Genomic DNA, 5,740 nt, shown 5'->3' with positions numbered 1-5,740 from the left:
GGTGAAAAAACGGGGCTGTACGGCGGAGCTCCGCGGTGAGGCAGCGTCTGGCCTGTGTACTGGCTCACACCCTCAGGCCGCAGGGGTTGGAGCAGGAGAGAAACCACATGTGATCAAACCCTTTTTATTTTACGCCCTCTGCTCCCACCCACCACCCCCACCCCATGTCGTGTGAATGTGTCACATACACCCCCACCCCACCCTTCTCATATGTACAGAAAAAATTTCTTTGCTATTTATTTTAAGGGTAAAAATCAGTTATTTTTTTGTTGGCTTGACTGGAGATTAAATTCTGTGTGTGTGTGCGTGTGTGTATATGTGTGTGTGTATGTGTGTGTGGGAGGGGAGGGGCATATAAAAAGTGGGAAAACAACATTAAACTTGATTAAAAAAAACATTTAATTTGTAAAAAAAAAAAAAAAAAAAATAGAAAAATCAAAAAAAAAAAAAAAAAATTTCAACTGTTAGTCTCCAGCTCTGTTACTTACTGGTCTTTTAACCCTGCCCTGAAGCCCCATTGGTTATTTGGGACTGGGCGTCTCCTGGTCCCAGGCCTTGCTGTAACCACTGCTGTCCTTGTGTAACGGGGCTCCCTCAGGTGTGCTGTCCAGGGAGTAGAGGGAGTGCTGTAGAATGTTCTGGAACCACAGCCTTGAAAATGTAGACTTTCTGAGCAAAGCACAAAGAGGTGCCCCCACTCGACCCCCCTCTTCCCAAACTCACGTCACTGTCAGACCCAAGCCCCAGTCGCCAGTCTAGTACGTTTGATCGCAATGGCCACATATTAGAAGGAAAAAATAACAAAATGTGAATTTATATTCCTGCCCATAAAATGTATTTCCAGAAAACCTTAAAAGAAGCAAAGTTTTCCACGAGATCGTTGAACATGTGAAAGTGCACTTAAAGAAAAATATTCAGAATGTCGGCACATATTATCAACTGCCTGTTTTTGGTTTTTTTTTGTTTGTTTTTTTTTAAGCATCAATCAGAAGTCTTCCCAGATAGCTCTTGTTTTACAGCAGTGTTTGGTTAATTATTGGGATGATGACTGTGAAGAAACATGTTCCCTTTATTGAGTCCAAGGATCTGTTACTGTGTGTAACCCATTATTTGTAGTGCCATTTTGGCCAATGCGTGCTGCTAAATTTGGCCGCGTCTAGCTTCAGAACCAAGGCATTATGCGCTCAAAAAATGAGGAAAAAAAAGACTGGTTTTAAAAAGCTTCTGTCCGTTATTATTTCACATTAAGACACTGGTCTCTCCCCTTATCCCAACACCACAAAAAAGCATTTTTGTTCATTCACCCATTTTCTAAAGATTTGTTTTTTTTGTTGTGCTTCATATTAATGAGGATTCTAGAGACATTGAACGCCCAAAGTCTAATGGTGAACTTGCCATTACAGTACGGCAGTAGACTATTGTTTTTAATATTTCAGTAGCGAGTTATTCCCAGCACAGTCTCCCTGACCTAGATAATTTACAGTACCTTGTGTGTCTGAGAAAGGTGGGGTGGGGGGGGGGGGTGTGGAGGGGGTTGATAAGATCACACCATACCACTATACAAATGTTCTGAACATGCACATTCAGAAATCTTCCCCTGGTCATGCAGCGGGAAAAAAACGTTTTTTGTATTGTCTGGTTTCCATAATTTTATTTCAATTTCCTGTGGTTTGTACTACTGCCGATGACGCACAGCCAGGAAAAGGCATCTCGGCTGCGGAGCCCGGAAAAAAAGCAAAAATGTGACATTTAAATAAAGATATCAGAAGGGAAAGGAGTTTGTTATTTGTAGGTTTATTTGAACAAAGATATTCTCTGAAAAAATAAGTCATGGAACGATGACGAAAGTAAACGTGGTGTGTAAACAAAATGCTAAATAAAAGTGACTGCTTTTTCATCACGTCCTTCGGGAAGAGTAAATGGTGGTTTGTAGCGAGTTCTCCTGAGACGTGACACCCAGGAAGACCCGCAGAGCGGAGGGCATGAAGCGACCCCTCAGAGTTCTCTGACACACAGCTTTTAAACCCCCTAGATATGCTACAGGACTAGATATGACCTGAGGCTGAACAAACTTTAATTAGCAATGAAGAAGTGCAATGCTGACTCTCACTTGTGTGCTTATTGGAAAACACAGTCGCCATGTTTACTTTCGATCTGATTCCTCCTTTGGAATTCAAGGCACGCAAAGCACGCAATGGTTGTCGTAGTAGAACTCATTTGCTTCGTCAGGTGATGGGCTCCAGGCATCCCTCACCTAAACTGAATTTATTGTCAAGATGCTTAACTTCACCATATGATTATTGCTGCTTTCAGTAATTAAAAAAAAAAATTACAAATACAAAAATACTTTTTATTACAAGCTGCATGTGTGCAAGGATTTTTCTTCCCATTCCTTATGTAAACTTGCATTTTAAAGCTGCATTCAACATAGTCTAATGGTTAAGGAACTGGGCTTGTAACTCAGAAACTCCAGGTTTGGAGTCTGAACTGGGGCACTGCTGTTGCACCCTTGAACAAGGGACTTCACTTGAATTAAGTAAGCACCCATGTATAAAGTAAGTGTATGACAAGGAAAGAAGGTGCTCTTGATAAGACTGACTCATTCTCTGATCCAGACTGTTGGAAGCCTCTGGCTTTCTCCTTGTGGTCGCCAAGAGCTTCTTCAGCTCATTCTTTCCTTTCGCACTCCCTCTATGCCACCTGTCTGCCCCAAAATAACCATTTTAAAGGCTCCTTTTGAGCTCAGACAGGGAATGGTACACTTAGATGCAACAGCAAAGTTGTTTGTCCCAACCTGGAAAAAAGCATGACTGTCCTGTTGATCATTTCTAATGTGCAGTGACTTGCCTGCTTTACCGCCATTAAGCAGATGCCCTGATCCAGATCGACTTATGATACTAACACAAAGGCAACAATCAGGGATCAAAGTGCCATAACTCCGTAGAGGGTGAAAGTACAGTTCCAAGAAAGAGGGAAGAAATGGAGATGTCTTTCCCCAGTTTGAGCTTCAGGAAGTGGGTGGACATCCAGGCTGCAATGTCAGCCAGGCCTGCACAGACGTGTCTGAACTTTGGTGTCAGAGGGAGAAAATGAGAAAAAAAATAGTCTTCATATAATCGATATATCGCACCACTTATTTAGTGTGAAAAGAGGCAAGGGGCAAGTACTAAGCCCTGAGGAACACCAGTCAGGAGAGGGCCGAGAGAAGAAAAAGCCCCATCCAGGCCTCCTGGTAGAATGAGCCAGCAAGAAACCATGCAGTGGCTAAATCTGATATGCCCATCTCCGCAAGGGGTGGGAGAAGGCATCTAGTGGTTGACGGCTTCAAACGAGACAGACAAGCTAAGAAGAATGAGGATGGAAGAGTATCTGTGACTGTTCGAAGAGTCTGCAACCCTGCGGAGCCATGAATTCTGGTTTTTGTTTTAACTAAAATCAGCGCCCAATTCAGACCCAAGAAACTGTCAAGTGAATTAATTGTGTAATCAACTGCTTTAATTGATTCATTAAATGCAGAGTAACAATGAAAAACAACAGAGCCTGTGGTCCTCCAGGAGCTGGGCTGCAGACCCCTGGTTTATTATGGTAGGTTCGGAGTTGAAGAGCTTTAAGAGTTAAAGGGGAGAGTAGGATGATAGCAATGTGGGAGGGTTAGCAGGTAGGGAGACAGGTGAGAAGAAGGCAGGGAGAAAGTTTTACATGGTACTGACTTTTTCAAAAAAGTATGCAAACCCATTAGTTTGAGAGGGGAGGGGTGGGGGAAGGTGAGGTGAATCTGGACAAAAGTTGGCAGACCTGATTGACAACGTGTCACCTACCCTATTGAACAAGAAACAAAGTTAGAACAAAGAACAAAGATGGGTCTTCAGTCTGCACTGGAAGATGGCCAACGTCACTACTGTTCCAATAGCTGCGGGGGAAGCTCATTCTGCCACCGAGGAGCCCGAACGGACAGCAGATGTGACCGGGAGGCTCAGGCCAAAGAGGGAGAGGTTCCAGACATCCCAAGGTTGTATGTCTTGCACTGCTGTTGCTCTTGAGACTATACCTCCAAAGCTTGACAGCACAGTGCTACTTATTGAGTTTCACAAATCAGGTCCCCGGCAATGAGCTCTCAGTGCAATTCTTGATTTATTCTGTATATAGTGAGTAGTGGAAAGCCTGTGATCCTGTCAGTGGAAAGTGATCCTCCCTGTACATATAACATTTTTTGGTCAGTCCTCATGGCAGACCATGCTACACTAAATGCTTTGTTATTTGTATTTTTTATATATTGGTCTTGTTCCTATGCAGCTGGGACAACAACTGGCCCTTTGTTAGAGGCATTATCTTTAAATGAACAGACACCAGTGCTGCATCGTTTAAAATGTGAGCAATGCAATGAAGTCTGTCACAAAGAGAAAGTGTGACTATAGCAACCAGCTTCATTCTGTTGGAAAACCTAGTTTAAGACAGGGCATATCTAAAATAATCAAGGTCTTGTAGTTACATTTATCACCGACCAGCATTTCTTGGTCTAGAAATATTATATATATATATATATATATATATATATATACACACACACGCACACACACACACACAGTGGGCTCCAAAATTACTGGCACCCCTAACTGGCAATGCACAAACAATACTTTAAAAATTATAAACAATATAATTGTGGAGATAAACTCAAAATACCAGCATGTGAGAAATACTGTACTTTATTAATGTTCCAATGGAACCAACCAAAATCATTTATTGATTTCATTAAAAATCTATTTCCTCCAAATCAAGGTTCCATAATTATTTGCACTCCTTTAGTACTTAATGCAACAACCTCTGGCAAGGATAACAGCATGGAGTCTTTTCCTTTTTCCTGTTCCATGTTTGACAAGGTTAAGGAACACATTTGGAGGGATTTTGGACCATTCCTCTCGGCAGATCCTTTCAAGATCCTTCACATTCTTGGGTTTGCGCTTATCAACTGCCCTCTTCAACTCAGCCCACAGGTTTTCGATTGGATTGAGGTCCGGCGGCTGATATGGCCATTGCAGAACATTGATTTTGTTGTCACGGAACCATGTCTGTGTGGATCTTGAGGTATGTTTTGGGTCATTGTCTTGTTGGAAAGTCCACCTACGGCCAAGTCTCAGCCTTCTGGCAGAGGCAACCAGACTGTCATCAAAATTGCCTGATACTTGGTGGAATTCATTATGCCATCAATCTTAACCAGTGCCCCTGGACTTCTGGAATTAAAACAGCCCCAAAACATCACTGACCCACCACCATATTTCACCGTGGGTATGAGGTCCCTCTCCTTGTATGCATCTCTGTTTTAACACCAAACATGCCGATGCTGTATCTGACGAACACATTCAATTTTGGTCTCATCTGACCAGAGGACCTTCTTCCAGTCATAATTTAAATGACATTTGGCAAACTCAAAGCGCTTGCTTCTGTGTCTTGGGGTCAGACAAGGCTTTCTTCTGGCAACCCTTCCAAAGAGCCTGTGGTTGTGGAGGTGGCGTCTGATGGTGCTTTTTGAAACCTGGTGACCCCAAGACGCCACCAAGGCCTGCAATTCTTTCACAGTGATTCTAGGGGATTTTGTTGCTTCTCTGACCATCCTATGGGCATCATTTTGAATCAACAGGTCAGACCCACGTCACAATCACATGATCACGGCTGGACAGACTCATCACATGGTGACTGGGAGCAGTATTCCTCTCCTACTGTGTAAATGTGCGTTTCCTTCTCT

Source organism: Anguilla anguilla, chromosome 3 (assembly GCF_013347855.1).
Source record: "Anguilla anguilla isolate fAngAng1 chromosome 3, fAngAng1.pri, whole genome shotgun sequence".
NCBI lineage: Eukaryota > Metazoa > Chordata > Actinopteri > Anguilliformes > Anguillidae > Anguilla > Anguilla anguilla.
Note: the sequence above shows the minus strand (reverse complement) of the source record.